This window comes from Myotis nattereri (genome assembly GCF_964212035.1).
Source record: "Myotis nattereri genome assembly, chromosome: 1".
Lineage (NCBI taxonomy): Eukaryota > Metazoa > Chordata > Mammalia > Chiroptera > Vespertilionidae > Myotis > Myotis nattereri.
The window spans coordinates 112,076,743-112,092,882 of record NC_138075.1 but is presented as its reverse complement, the minus strand read 5'-3'; the positions used below and the strand labels follow the sequence as shown (position 1 = coordinate 112,092,882).

Genomic DNA, 16,140 nt, shown 5'->3' with positions numbered 1-16,140 from the left:
TAAGACCCGAGAAATCATTTGGTCTGGTCCTGCCCAGGCATTAGGGATGAATTAATTAACTATTTGACCAACTATATCAGGCTAATTTTTAAGTTGATAATTTTGTATGGCCCATGAATGATGTTATAAATATCCAAATGGCCCTTGGCAGAAAAAGGTTCCTCACCCCTGATGTATACTAACATACAATGGCCAGCCTGTTTTCTTTGCTCTAAAAGTTTCTTTGTGCACTATTCCTTGAACATGAGCTTCATGTTCTAACTTTACTTAGATGAAAAAGGTGATAATTTCATGAATGGTTTAATATATCTTCATTGACTTCTTAAATATGTTAATTAGCAATATGCGGACTGGGGTATTAGTTTAAAAATCTTGTTGGGAGAGTGAAAATTATAAATAAGATGGCTACAAAATCTTCTCTCAGAGATACCTTACCAAGGAAAGGAGAAATTTAATGACTCCAAATTTTAAAGGGAATGTTCACAATGTCAGTTACATTGAAAAAAGTGGAAGGCTCTGAATTCAAGTGTGTGCCTAGGTTACTATCTTACTCTTGAACTGATATAATTTGTAACTTTTAATCTGGGGCTCCACCAATTATTAGTGGTTTATTATAATGGGTTTGATTAAAATTTTGATGTAATCACAAGTCAGAAATATATGATTTAGTCACCCTATTTTACAGAAAGTGCTTTAAAATTTTTAAAATTTCACCCTGATATACACAGTGGGCTGATATAATTAATGAGAAAGTTCATATAAGTCATACATGAAAGTCATTCTGATTATTAGCCACAACTCATATTTTTTAAACTTGAGATAAAGATAAGCTTCAGCCCTAGCTGGTTTGGCTCAGTGGATAGGGCATCAGCCTTCGTACTGAAGGGACCCTGGTTCGATTCTGGTCAAGGGCACATGCCTGGGTTGTGGGCTTGATCCCCAGTGGTGGGCGTGCAGGAGGCAGCCCATCAATGATTCTCTCATCTTTGATGTTTCTATCTCTCCCTCCTCTCTGACATCAACAAAAATATATATAAAAATAAAAAGATAAACTTCATTTCAGAAGTCATATTATGTTTTAATATAATGCAAAATTTCCAGACTTAGGAAATATATCCAAATATTAATGTTTGCAAGGCAATTTAATTTCCAAAGAACTTCCTCATTAATCATCTCAGAGAAATTAATAATGATGTGATTATTAAAGGCTAATTAAGCAGATACTTGTTAAGTAATTGGAAGGTAATCTATTTCTAATTTAACAGGTCAATCAGGGGTATTTAGGAAATATTTTTGCTGATTAACAACTCTAACTAAAACAAAAATATATTTAAATTGTTTCCCTAGTGGAAAACAATAAGAATGCATTGATCTTTTATGAGACAATTGTTTCAAAGAATTGGGATGAGGGTCCCTAATGCCACCATTTTGATGATTTAAGAGGTTTGTTGAGAATTCCGAGCTCTTCCCTCCCAATGTTAACGCAAGCCTTATATTACTGCTTATTTTGGCACTTCAGAATAAAAGAAAACATCTAAAGAAAGTACTCTGAAAAAGGCACAGATATGTGGAAGTCAGAGAAACAGCCCTTTTCTTGTGGGAAGCTACACACTTTGGTTATTAACTATACAGACAGTAAATCAAAATCCAACTCAGCAATCAAAACATGATTCTCTAAGTGCATAACCATACAAAGAAATGGTCTTAAAATACTTTCCATGTGTGCAGTTCATAAATTTTTCTCATCTGCAGTGTTACCCACTAGAAGCTGCTTTCTCCTAACTTGGGGTAGCCTAGGCGCTGCCTCACGATTACCAAGTGGTTTTAAATCACATCTCTCTTGCTCCCGGTTTTCCGGCGAAAGACGTAATTTCCAGGTACGACCATGAGAACTGCCAGGCAGAGACAGAGGTAAAAGGCTTCATTTACAGTCAGGGGATCAGCCCGGGAGTCAGGGGGCTCGGCCGGGCCCCGCACGAGCGGCAGGAGCGGACACCGGGCACCTTTGTTCGCGCCTGGCCTCCTTGGCCCGGGGCCGAGTGACACGGGCGGCCCGGCGCTGCACCGGGGTGGCGCGCGGCAAGGGCGGCCCTGCCGGGAAGCGGGCGGGCGGCGGCCCCCTCCCACGGGAGCCGCGCCAGGTCCCTGCCGGCGTCCAGCGGCTCGCTATTGTTTTTGGCGAGCTCATAAACCCCCGCTCCGACCTTCGCGCATCCAGGTTTCCTCCCGGGGGCCAATCGGTTTCCTCTGAGGCCCTATATAGAGGCCCCGGGCCGGGGCTGCGGAGCGGTGCGCGTCCGCTGCGGCCTCGCGGACAAGCCCGGGCTCGCAGCGCTTGTCGCCCTCGGGTCTCCACACCCGGCGGCGTCAGGAAGGTGAGCGGGAGGAATTTCTTCCCGGGGCCGAGGGGCTGCGCGGAGCGAGCACACGCGAGGAGGAGGAGGAGGATCCCCTTCTCCGGGGTTTCCCTGACGCCAGCAGCAGCGCCGGCGCGCCCCGCGCCCGTCCGCAGCTCCGGGGAGAAGGGGGAGGGAGCGGGCCAGCCGGGCGGCCGCTGGGATTGGAGCGGGGGCGGGCCGCGCGGCGCCGAGGGGTGCGGGCGAGGTAGGCGCGCTGCGCGTGCGCGGGGGTGTGCGCCCCGGGCCCCAGCCTCCAGCCCCCACCCCCCATGCTCCACGGTCTCCGCCCCCCTCGCGCTGGTGTGTGGATCCGGAGTCGGCAGCGGGTGGCGGCGCCTGGAACCTGGAGACCGACAGTCCCCCACCCCCCGGCCCGGAATGTCCTGACTGCCCCCCGCTCTCCTCCCTCTCTCCCCGGCTGCAGGAGGGAGGCGCCCCGGAGTCTCCCCTCCCGCGAGAGGGGCCGCGCGGGCCGGGCTGGAGCAGCGGCGGCGGCCGCGGGAGCCGAGCCTGCAGCGAGGGACCGGCTGAGGCGCGCGGGAGAGAAGGAGGCGAGGGCTCCGCGGCGCCGCCGCCGCCGCCGCTCGCGGGCCAGAGATGGCGGCGGAACGGGGAGCTCGGCGACTCCTCAGCACCTCCTCCTTTTGGCTCTGTTGCCTGCTGCTGCTCGGGCGCCGGGCGCCGGACGCCGCGGCCGCCAGGAGCGGCTCCCCGCCGCAGTCCCCAGGTAAGCGGCGGGTGGAGGTGGGGGCGGGGGCGCCGCACCGGCCGCGGTTGCGGTTGCGGTTGCGGTGTTTTTGTTTAGGCTCCAGGAGGAAACGTGCAGGAACTTCTCTGCCTGGTCTCGGCTTGCCGCAGAGAAAGCGGGTCGCATGGGGTGGGGAGTGAAGTAGGCAGGCGGGGGCGCCACCGGAGGTGGGGCGGGCGCGGGATGCGTCCGGGGTTCCCGGGTCTAGTTCTGCGCTTTGTACCTGGAGGCAGGTTCACCCCTCGCCTCCCTCCCCGCCCTCTCCTCCACTCCCCTCCCCCCCCACAGGCTCATCCCACTTGTAAGAGTGGGACATTCTTGTGCTCACACAAGCACCAGTAGAGGCCACTACACACCTCATTTAATAAACAATCCTATGGCCAATTCATTAATTTTCATGCAAGGAAGCGGGGAGGGCTTGAACTCCGCCTCCCCTGGCCTGGGATTTCCCGGCTGAAGTCCTAGGGAAGCGCTGGTTGATCTCTAGGGGATTCCTTGTGGGGGCGTTGCAGCCCCAAGGCTGCGGAAGAAAGTGTCAGAGGGGCACAATTACTCCCTCAGAACCAGTGGTGAGACAGCGATGACGGCGCCGTGGAGAAGGGCTTGAAGTGATTACATATCTGTTAGTGTTTCCGTTATGAAATGCTTCTTTCCTGGGGATTACAACTATATTTATGGCCTAATTGCTTTTAACCTAGGGAATTGTCCAAGCTTCGGATTTTAAGTACTTGTACGTTGTTTTCAAGTGGCAATATATAAATACATTTAGCGTCAAAAACCATCTTCAAGGTTTTAACATATCACATACTATTGAAATCACCTGCATTCCAATTTAATTGGGGGCAATTAACAAAACGCCAAACCTGCCTGTAAAAACCTTAACAGTGTAATTGAGGAACAGGACACACAGCAGTTGAAGGGCAAATTAGTATGTAATCTGTTTAAATTGTTTGACCAAGGTGGTGTATCATTAAACGACAAAACTTTCACCTACTTGCTTGATCTAAAATTTTGCATTTGAAAGTCATCTTATCAGGCACAGTGACAACTTCTAGTCACTAAACCATTACTTCCTCCTACCCCCATTTATGTGAAATATTTAAAATCACACTACAATAAAGTTGGCTGACAAACTTTCTTTTGATCTTCTTGCAGAATATAATATAGCTTGTGTCTTTTTGCCAATGTTAAAAGCTTTAAACCCTGAAGCACCACTGGGGTTTAGATTAGAATATACATTTTGGCCCTGCCTGAAATGTAGGTAACTGACCCAACCCTTCCAATTCTGTGGATGGCAAGACAAGTTCTCTCTACTCTTAATTTTATATGTAAAATATTATGTGTAATTCATATTATGTATGTTTTAGGTATTGGAATTTCTGTTAAAAATTTTTTCAGTAATTTTGAAATAAGTAAAGTACTAGTGATTTTGTTACTTAGATTAATAAAAATAATAAGCAGTCTCTTAGGAAGTGGTCATAACATCTATTTCACCATTGATTCAATTATGTGCACTCTGCCTTTGTGGAACTTACAGTCTGGTGTGTGGGTAGGAAAGGTAGCCGTTCAACTGCTAATTGTATAATTAAGTAGTGTGATAAGCACTGCAAAGGAGAAGAATAGGTTTTGAGCAAGTTTATACTGCAGGAACCTAATCTCGTCTGGGTGTCTGTGTGTCTCAGAAGAGAGGTCTGAGGGGTGATTAGGAGTGGAGATAGGGAGGCTCACAACTAATTAATAGTATAGTTGGATCTGGAACCCAGATCTTCTGATTTTTGGTCCAGAGTTTTCCACGTACCATTCTGCCTAGTTACAGAAGCTTAAAGGAGTAACTGCATTAGGAGGGGCTTGGTCAGCTCTCTGGTAAGTTGCGGAGAAATCAAGGAAATTGAGAATTGAGTAAGCCACGTATGCAACAAGCTGTCAGTAAAACAGATGTCATTTGTCAGTGGTCTTACTCATTTATTTTTTTGTAGAGGAGCAGATTACTGAAAAGATATGTGGGACCTAGGGAAAGATGACAGGACAGAGCAGCATGTGTCATGAGATCTTGTATAATGAGAGTGAAGGGGTTGAGAAGAGGTAATGAGGTGGACTTGGGAAGCAGGCATGGAGAAGGTTAGGAAGATAATGCTAAGTGTTCATTTGAAATCAGTTTGAATTTTAAGTAGATTAGATCAGCTATTTTCACACTTTCTGCAGCAATATTTTGTACTCCAAGAGCAGAATTAGGGAAAAGTTTTAATCCAGTATTGGTTGCTTATGAGTCAAATGAAGTATGTAGAAAAATTTTAAAAACTTTTATTAAAGTAACCAAATACCCCATTCATTGGTTAGATTGCAAAAGAATATTTGAGGAAATGTCATAATGGTGTTGAGGCTAGCCATGACCTGGACTACAGAGGTGTACTGCATAGGTCATATAGCTATACTTCTCATTTGAGGTAAGAATTCTCATGTCAAGAGCCTGCCTAGATAACTCTATCTGCCTTCATCATTTACGTGATGATGTGACTCATTACCTCACAATGTAGTCTATTTCTGTTTTGAATAACTTCTGTTGGTAAACTTTGCTTTATGCAGTGCATTTAACTTTTATTTTCATCTGCCCCACCCTTCTTGAATTTTTTCTTTTGCTTATTGACATCACTCTATCTCCTGATTCGTTTCTTCTCTGATCAGTTCTTCACTTGTTTTTAAGGTTTTTCTTTTACCCCTCTTAAATATTGGTATCTAAAGTTGATCTCATTATACACTCCACTTGTCTTCAGTTGCTCCCTGTGAGCTAATGACTCTCCTATTCCCCTCTTTTTTACATGCCACTCAGTAGCTAATTGAATAGGCACCTTACATTACACAAGACCAAAGGTAAATTGAGCTTTGCTCCTCTTCCTTTCTGCTTCCTTCATCACCTTTTTCCAGACTATAACAGACCAGTTCCTGGCCAGGGTACTTACATTGTTTGAATGATTGCATGGATTTGTCTTCCTATGTTACCTGCATTGGACATCACTGTTCACCAGTCAACCAAGCAGTCATCCTGGGCCTTCTCCTTTCCTTCATTCCCATAGCCAATAGTTCTGTTTGATTTTTACCTCCTAGATATTTCTTGAATCTGAATCTATATCTTTTCATCATTATTTTCACCTATACTTATAATATTGGTTTCCTAATTAACCTTTTTATCTTCACTGTTACCATTTAGAAGTCTGACCTCCTTCTGGAATGAGCTTTCTTATATATTTTTCTGAGCATGCCACTCCTACTTACAGTCTCTTATTATAGCTTGAGTGTTAGAGCCTAAACTTCTTGGCATGGCGATTGTGAGGCCCTTTGTGTTCTTTACCATTGGCCTTCCCCACTCCCAATTTAAAGCCTCACAGCTAAGTACCTCTAATGTGTACCTGGTGTTCCAGCACTCTGGATTAATTGCAGCGCTTCATGTCTCCATGCTGCTCTTTCTTCCTGTTAATGCCACTCCCCACCTTGTCCACTTCTGAAACTCCTACTCATCTATTCATTGAATTTTTCTCGACTAGCTTGCTCCCTCAAAGAATTAGTCATCATTCTCTGTGTTCCCATAGCTTTCTGGGTCCTTTACATCTTGTGTTAATACTTTTCTTGTCTTCTCTACTCATTTGAACTTCTTAAGGATTTGAACTCTTATTCACCTTTGTATGCCTACTAGAGCACAAACATCTGGCCCAGAGTCCATAGCCAGTTAATATCTGTTGAATGAAGCTTGAATTGCCTTTGTTTTTTTTAACTGCTTGAGCCATACAGCATATCTGATTTCTTTATATGATGGCCCTTCATGTATCTGGTGACAAAATTTATATGTGCCTGTGTCACTCTCCTCTCCTTTTCTAAATTAATCACCCTTGATTCCTTCCGCCTCTTTTCACATTGTTTTACTATGGTTGCAAATATCAAAAAAATTCTATATGTGACAAGGCACCAGAGTTAAGTTAGGGTTTTTCAAAATGCTGACACTCCGAGCTCAAAAGGTTCGCCATCACTGGCTTAAATGATCATTGCTGGTTGCTTTATGAGTTTTCTCTATGCTAATAAAAATATTAGGGTTGCCCTGACTGGTTTGGCTCAGTGGACAGAGCATTGGCCTGCAGGCTGAAGGGTCCCTGGTTCGATTCTGGTCAAGGGCATGTACCTTGGTTGCGGGCACATCCCCAGGAGGAGGTGTGTAGGAGGCAGCTGATCGATGTTTCTCTCTCATCGATGTTTCTAACTCTCTGTCCCTCTCTCTTTCTCTCTGTAAAAAAATCAATAAAATATATTTAAAATACTAGGGTAACATTAATCTCATTTTGTGGAGGTTCTATTTATTTTAATAGTTTTTTATTTTCAAACACTTTATTACTGACTTCTTTGTGATTGGGAGATATTTATCTTGCCATTGGTAGGTGTTTTGGCTTCTAGGTAAAATTGCATCAACAGTACGGGAACAGTCAAGGGAAATGACTATACATTAAGTTCATATTGACCAGAGAACTAAATGAGGTGAGGAAAAGTCTTTGTGTTTATGATTTTTTAAAAATGGACTTTGACATGGAACACAGGTCATTGAAAGATATTAAAATATAACCCTGATTTTGGATTCATTTAGAGTAAAAATAGTTTTTTGACCAAAAATTTTGGAAACATAAAAAAATTCACTTAGACCTACTGGTATAATTTTGGTATATTTCTTTCTAGTCACTATCAAAATGCACATCAATTTTACATTCTAATCATGGTGTATGTACAACTTTATATATTATGTATATTATGTACATTATGCCATTTTTTTTTGCAATCTTACTTTTAAAAATTTATTTAAAATACTTAAACACATGTTCGAAGTAAAACAATATAGAAGTACATAAAGTAAAAAGTTTATCAATTCTGCCAACATATTTGCTTTTTACCCATAAAGAACTACTTTTCATACTTTTCCTCTGCATTTATATATGTGTGCATGTTTTTACTTTTTACATATAAGCAGGATCATACTACTATTGTTTTTTAACAATATAGATTTGTATATATAGATTTTCCTATAACCATTATTTAAAATGTTTGTATAATATTCCAGTGAATGAATATTAATAGTTGCCAATAACAGTAGCATTTATTGAACACTCACTGAGCTTCCAGGTACTGTGCCAAGCTCTTTTACATGCATTTAATCCCTTATACAACCCCGTGAAGAAGATAATATTCCCCATTCTACAGATGAGGTAATTAGCTGAGTCTCAAATATTAAGTGATTTGCATAGTAGGTCTCACAACTCTCAAGTGAAAAGTTGGTATTCTAATACAGGTTTATCCAGGTCCAAAGCCTATGCTTATTATTATACTGCACACTGCCTCTAATGATTTATTCTCCTGTTATGGATATTGAAGTTGTTTTCAGTGTTTTTTGCTGTACTAAAGAATGCTGTCATGATGGCCTTTCCCATGTATATTTTAGATTCTCACACATGGGATTATTAGTGAAAAGATAATTTTTGTGTATATGTGGAGGGTCCACTTATTGTAATGGTATTAAGAATAATACCAGTGACTAGTACTTTTATAACTTTTTCAAGTTATTTTCACCTTTAATTGTGGACTTTGAATACTTAAGGCCATTATTTTAAATGCAGGTCCGAAAGCCTTTCTGTTTCATCTGTTACCTGAGGAGGTTAATTAATTACCCAAGGTAATCTCAAACGTCCCTTCTACTTCTGAGATTCTATACCTCTGACGTCTATAAAATTGAGTGGTGGGTTTACCTCAATTAAATGACCCCTATTCAGTTCTTGTGTTTGAACACTGATTTTTTTTTTATTCTTGGATGCAAGAATTACCTTTTGTTATTCTCTGAAGTTCAAGTTACTGTACATCTTTTTTCTCTTTTTTTTTCTGATGTAAAGTTGGATATGATTGGGAAAATCTTTTAAGTTGCTTGTAAATGATTGTGTATGATTTTATTTTATATATGTGAAAGCTTTTGGGTTATTTCAAAAAATAAAGATAAAGTGTTAAGGAATTGTGAAATATTTTAAGTTGCAGTATTATTTGAAATGTTAGTTGCTTATCCTTAGGCTTGTAAGGAATGTAAAGTAAACTGACCAGGTTGCAGATCTGGCTGAAATGAGTAGGGTTTGATTCCCCTTTGACCTCCTTATGTAAAGAAAGGAGAGAAAGAGGTAGTGGTTACATAGGTTTTATTTTACTGAAATCAGTACTTGTATTCTTCTTGTTAAGAAGTTAACAGTTGGGCAGTTTGAAATTCAGATTGTATCTGCTTTTTCTCTTAAAAAGAACCATGAGAGAAAACCTTCGTTAAAGTTGTTTTATAGTGAGAATTTTAAGATTTAATTTTCCAATCAGTTGGACAGTTCTTCTATAGTCAAAAATAAAAATGTAGGTAATTTTGGCTAGTTGCAAACATGTTATCTCTGAGGGCTAATTATGTACAAAGCTGTGCACTGGGGAGATACTAAGATGAATTGGATATGTTTTCTATCCTTAGGAATCATTGGTTTAATAGCAGAGATAAGACATACCCAGAGATAATAGATAACTTGATTTAGAGGAAAAAAGTGTCATTATTGCTGTAAGTGAAAAGACAAATTCTGGAACCATTATGTTACTGTTAATCAAGAAATAGTGCTGCCCTGGCCAGGGTGGCTCAGTCGGTTGGTGCATCGACCTGTACACAAAAAGGTGGTGGGTTCGATTCCTGGTCAGAGCACATACCTAGCTTGTGGGTTCGATACCTGGTCGGGGCACCTGCAGGACATCGATGTCTCTCTCTTTTTCCCTTCCCTTCCCTTCCCTTCCCTTCCCTTCCCTTCCCTTCCCTTCCCTTCTTCTCCCTCTCCCTCTCCCCCTCCCCTCCCCTCCCCCTTCCTTTTTCTAAGATCCTATATAATAAAGAGGTAATATGCAAATTAACCCTCATACCCTCACAAGATGGCTGCCTACGACCAGGACGGCAGGGGGGTTAGTGAGGGATGACCAAATGACTGAACAGCAGGCTGCTTGGGACGACCAGGCCGCGGGGGGGGGGGGCAGTTGGGGGCCAACAGGCCAGCAGGCCAGTGGGGGGGGGCAGTTAGGGGGGTTAGTGAGGGATGACCAAATGACTGAACAGCAGGCTGCTTGGGGCGACCAGGCCAGCGGGGGGGGAGGGGTGCAGTTGGAGGTGACCAGGTTGGCGGGGGGGCAGTTGGGGGTGGCCAGGCCAGCAGGGAAGCAGTTAGGGGTGACCAGGCTGGTGGGGGGGGCAGTTAGGAGCGACCAGGCCAGCAGGGGGGCAGTTAGGGGTGACCAGGCTGGCAGCGGGAGGCAGTTTGGGGGCTACTAGGCTGGCATGCAGAGGCAGTGAGGAGCGATCAGGCTGGGGGGGGGGGGGCGGGCAGTTAGGAGCGACTATGCTGGCAGGCAGGTAAGCGATTAGGATCCAGCGGTCCAGGATTGTGAGAGGGCTGTCTGATTGCCAGTTTAAGCTCGATCCCCGGGATCAGGCCTAAACTGGCAGTTGGACATCCCTCAAGGGGTCCCAGATTGGAGAGGGTGCAGGCTGGGCTGAGGGGGAACCCCCCCAACCCCCCCTTACGAATTTTGTGCACTGGGCCTCTAGTAAGTTAAAAAAAAGAAATAATTTTAGTTGTGTATCTTGAGAGTGATCCTTACTTAGCTTTACCAAGTTAGTAGACTAGAATTCACAGAGGAAGTTATTTTTTATTTCCTCTAAGTAAACGATTGCTGGAATGTTTGAATATATGAGAATACTAATATTGAAGCCATCTAGGGGTGCAGCTACTTCCATGTCTTTGGGAAATCTGGAGATTGATTATAATGGTTTTCAGGATTTATTATTGGTCAGTAATAGCCAGTAAAGCTTACTGAGGCGTCCTGAGCACAGTGCATTTTTAAAATGATACTGCATGGAAACTGAATACAGAATATTTTTTAGCTGTAGAATGAGTAAAAAAAGCACTGAGATACATCTTTATACATAAAGTATAATTAGGATTATAGTATTGTATGATGTTGGCTGTGGGCTTGTCATATATGGTCTTTATTATGTTGAGGTATATTTCCTCTTTTCCCACCATACTGAGAATTTTTACCATAAATGGGTGTTGCATTTTGTCAAATGTTTTTTCTACATCTATTGATGTGATCATGTGGTTATTATCTTTAATTTTGTTTATGTGGTGTATCTTACTTATTGTTTTGTGGATGTTATAGTAACCTTGCACCTCTGGAATAAATCCTACTTGATCATGGTGTGTGATCCCCCCTCTCTTTCCCCCCCCCCCCTAAATTCATCATCTTTACACTCAATGAATTAATAGCAATGGGTTCAGACTGGCCAGATCCAGGGTTCTGTGGGCCTTGGGGGCAGGCCCAGCTACAACAAACACAGGAAAATGGGTGAGAGGGCAGGGGGAGGAGAGAGTTAACAGATTTGATCTTAAACTTGGGGTGTTGGGTGGAAAAGTGATGATCCTTAGGGCTTGGGGTCAGGACCAGCAGGAAGAAAGCTGTGGATCCTCAAAGGGGTGGCTGGTACCCCTGGGGCTGTGCTGATTGGGAAGAAAAATGAGGCCTCCTCCCCTGAGGACTAGGCACTTGCCTCAGTCTCCTCCTGCCCCCACACCATCCATGGGAGAGATGGGGCCCTCATCCCCTTGCTCCTCTCACTGGCTCAGAGGCTGTTCCAGGTTGAGCCTCTGAAAGAAGCATTTGCCCAACTCATATGTGCTTACCATGATGGCACAGGAAGGTGCGGCCTTGATGATCTTTGGGAGGAAGCCTATGAAGAGTCCCCTGGTGCCAGATCCTACTCAGCCCGGGTCCTCCGCAGCAGCAGCCAGGTGGAGTCGGTGTGTAGGAGTGACACTCTCATAGCCTCAACTGCTCTCAGTGCAACCTGGGGTTGATTTTTCACCACATCGGAGGGTGGAGTCAGGATGACAGACACTGTCTCTGAGGTGCCACCGGCCACAAAACTGATGCCCCGACGTCTGGTCCTTTGGTTTGAGCTAGCTCTTCACCAGCTCATAGTTAAACCAGTTCAGGACTGAAAAGGGCACATTCGGAAGAGCAGTGGGGCTCCAGCCCAGCCACAGTGAGTGTCAGCTGCCCTGAGCTATGGAGATTTGGACACAGGCACCAAACTCCCTGTATGACACATGCTGAGCCTGCAACTTTGTCCATACCAGCTCTAAGGGGCTTATCATAGTCACGGTGCCCAACTGGGCCAGTGTACCAGCCACAATGGGTGCATAGAAGTCAGAGGTCAGGGCTCGACCACACAGGAAGCCCTTGAATTGGTCATAAGCCATGAAGTAGATGGCGGTTGCTGGCAGTCATCACCAGGGTGGCTGGGAGGCCACTCCATGGTCCTGGTACCCACATGTCTCACAATCTTCACAAAGGCATCCATAGTGCCAGTGATGCCAGTGGGGTCCTGAAACCAGATCGCACAGCGGGCATCATTTGGGCACAGGTACAGGGCCTCCAGGACACCTTTGCAGTACAGGAGGCACTTCCCTGTGGGTCAGAGAGTGGAGGGTAGTTTGGCATAAGAGAGGCTCCAGAGTCTGGAGGGAGGCATCAACTTGCTGGTCATTGAGGGGCATTGAGACTGCAGGTGGGCCTTCACCATGTCCAGGGGAGTCATGAAGAGGGAAGTGGCCACACCTCCAGCACCTGAGGCCACCATTTGTTGGAGGGGGCTGATGCCGCCAGGGTCCTGATCAGACATCTTATAGTTTCAATTCTGGCTTTAGGATGGCCCTCATGTGGTGCGGCACAGTGCCCAGGGTAGGGCAGGCCAGTGGCGGGTCCGAGTGCGGAGTCCCCACGCGTTCGCCTTGCTTCAAGGTCGACAAGGAAAGGTGTATGATCTTTTTAAGGTATTGCTGAATTTGGTTTGGTACTCCTTTGTTGTGGATTTTAGCATCTATGTTCATCAGGGATATTGGCCTTTAATTTTCTTTCTTTGTAGTATCTTTATCTTGTTTTGAAATTATGGTAATGCTGGACTTGTAAAATGAGCTTGGTAGTCTTTCCTCCTCTTGAATATTTTGGAATAGTTTGAGAAGGTTATATGTTCATTCTTTTTTGAAAGTTTGGTAAAATTCACCTATGGAACCATGTGGTCCAGGACTTTTGTTTGTTGGGAATTTTTTGATTACTACTTTAATTTCTTTAGTTGTAATCTGTTTATTTAGATTTTCTGATTCTTCCTGATTCAGTTTTCTAAGATTGTATGTTTCTAGGAATTTTTCGTTGTTAATCCTCCCTTGCCCAAGGATATTTTTTCCATTGATTTTTTTAGAGAGAGTGGAAAGGAAGGAAAGAGAGGAGGGAGGGAGGAAGGAAAGGGGGTTGTGAGAGAGAGAGCGAGAGAGAGAGGAGAAACATCAATGTGAGAGAGAAACATTGATCAGTTGCTTCCCCCGCATGCCCCAAATCTGCAACCCAGGTATGTGCCCTTGACCAGGAATTGAACCCTTGACCCTTCAGTGGGCTGTACGACACTCTAGCCCAGCGGTTCTCAACCTGTGGGTCGTGACCCCTTTGGGGGTCAAACGACCCTTTCACAGGGGTCGCCTAAGACCATTGGAAAACACATACATCATTACATACTGTTTTTGTGATTAATCACTATGCTTTAATTATGTTCAATTTATAACAATGAAATTGGGGGTCACCACAACATGAGGAACCGTATTAAAGGGTCGAGGCATTAGGAAGGTTGAGAACCACTGCTCTAGCCAATAAGCCATGCCAATCAGGGCTGTTTCTAGGAATTGTCCAATTTGTTCACATAAATGTAGTTGTTCATAGTATTTTCTTACAATCCTTTAGTATTTCTTTGGTGTCAGTTGTTACTTCTCTTTCATTTCCCATTTTACTTATTTGGGTCCTCTCTCTTTTTTTATTGATGAATCTGCTTAAAGGTTTGTCAGTCATGTTTAATCTTTTTAAAGAACCAACTCTTGGTATCAATGATCTTTTGTAATTTTTTTTTAGACTTTATTTTGTTTATTTCTGCTCTGATCGTTATTTTCTTTCTTCTCACTTTGACCTTTGTTGTTCTTTTTCAATTTCCTTTAAGTATAAAGTTAGATTGTTTATTTGACACTTTCTTGGTTCTTGAGATAGGCCTGTAATGCTATGAATTTCCCTCTTAGAACTGCTTTTGCTGTGTCCCATAGATTTTGGGTTGATGTGCCTCATTTTCTTTTGTTTGAAGGTATCTTTTGATTTCTTCCTTGATGTCATTGTTAACCCATTCATTGTTTAGTAATATGTTTTTTAGCCTCTATGTGTTTGTGTGTTTTCAGTTTTTTTCTTATAATTGATTTCTAGTTTCATATTGTGGTTAGAGAAGATGCTTGGTATGATTTCAGTCTTCTTAAATTCACTGAGACTTATTTTGTGTCCTAACATGTAGTCTATACTAGAAAATGTTCCATGTGTACTTCAGAAGAATTTATATTCTGCTGCTTTGGCGTAAAATGCTCTGAAGATACCAATTAAATCCATCTCATCTAGTGTGTCATTAAGGCTATTGTTTCTTTGTTGATTTTCTGTCTGGAAGATTTATCCATTTACATTAATGTGGTGTTAAAATCCCTTACTGTGACTGCATTACTGTCAGTCTCTTCTTTCATGTCCATCAAGATTTGCTTTACATACTTAGGTGCTCCTATGTTGGGTGCATAAATGTTTATAAAGTTTGTATCTTCTTATTGGATTGTTGCCTTTATCACCATGTAGTGCCCTAAAATCTATATTGTGAGATTTTACTCCAGTTTTTTAAAATTTCCATTTTCATGAAATACCTTTTTTCATCTCTTTACTTTTAGTCTGCTGTATCTTTTGTTCTGAGGTGGATCTCTTATAGACAGCATATATATGGGTCTTGTTTACTTATCCATTCAGCTACCCTATGTCTTTTGATTGGAGCATTTAAGCCATTTACATTTAAAGTGGTTATTGATAGGTACTTATTGTCATTTTATTCTTTTAGCTATGTTTCTCTGTTTTTTTCTCCTCTTCCTCCTGTGCCTTCTTCACCTCCTTTCTTCTTCCCAGTCCTACTCCTCCTCTCCCTCTTCTCCTCTTTCTCCTTTTTTCCCCTCCTCTTCCTCCCCCCCAATTCCTTGTGGTCCCCCTCATTTTTCCTTGGGTCCTCCCTCTCTTCCTCTTGTTATTCCTCATTCCTTTTACATTTCTTGTTATACTTCTTTAGCTTTTCTTGTCTGGGAATCTCTTCATTTTTCCTTTAATTTTATTCTTTCTTTTTAATTCTCCTGAGGATATATTTTTATTGATTTTAGAGACAGAGGAAGGGGAGGGGGGAGGAAGGAGGTAGAGAGGAATGGAGAGAAAGAGGGGGGAAAGAAAGAGAAAGAGAAACATCGATTGCTTGCTTCCTGCATATGCCTGACCAGGGATCAAACCTACAATTGGATATGTGTCCTGACTGGGAATCCTCTGGTGCACAGGATGACGCTCCAACTAACTGAGACACACTCATCAGGGTTGTCCTTTGGTTTTAAATGATATCCTAGAAATAGTCTTGCTGGGTAAAGTAGTCTTGGTTGTAGGTTCTTGATTTTTATCACTTTGAATATTTTACACCAATCCCTTCTTGCCTGAAATGTTCTCTTGAGATTGAGAAGTCAGCTGTCAGTCTTTTGGGAGTTCCCTTGTAGGTAATTAAGCACTTTTTTCTTACTGTCTTTAAGATTCTGTATTTGTCTTTAACCTTTTTCTTTCTTTTATATATATATATATATATATATATATATATATATATTTTTTTTTTTTTTTTTTTTTTTACAGAGAGGAAGGGAGAGAGATAGAGAATTAGAAACATTGATGAGAGAGAAACATCGACCAGCTGCCTCCTGCACACTCCCTACTGGGGATGTGTTGGCAACCAAGGTACATGCCCCTGACCCGAATCAAACCTGG

The 16,140-nt window shown here is 43.0% G+C and overlaps 1 pseudogene across 1 annotated transcript; it reads right to left on the bottom strand.

Moving 5' to 3' along the window:
- Positions 1 to 11,843: 11,843 nt before the first annotated feature.
- Positions 11,844 to 12,913, bottom strand: LOC308524908 (mitochondrial glutathione transporter SLC25A39-like; annotated as a pseudogene). Its single transcript has one exon. The product of its transcript is annotated as a mitochondrial glutathione transporter SLC25A39-like (transcript).
- Between the last annotated feature and the right edge of the window lie 3,227 nt (positions 12,914 to 16,140).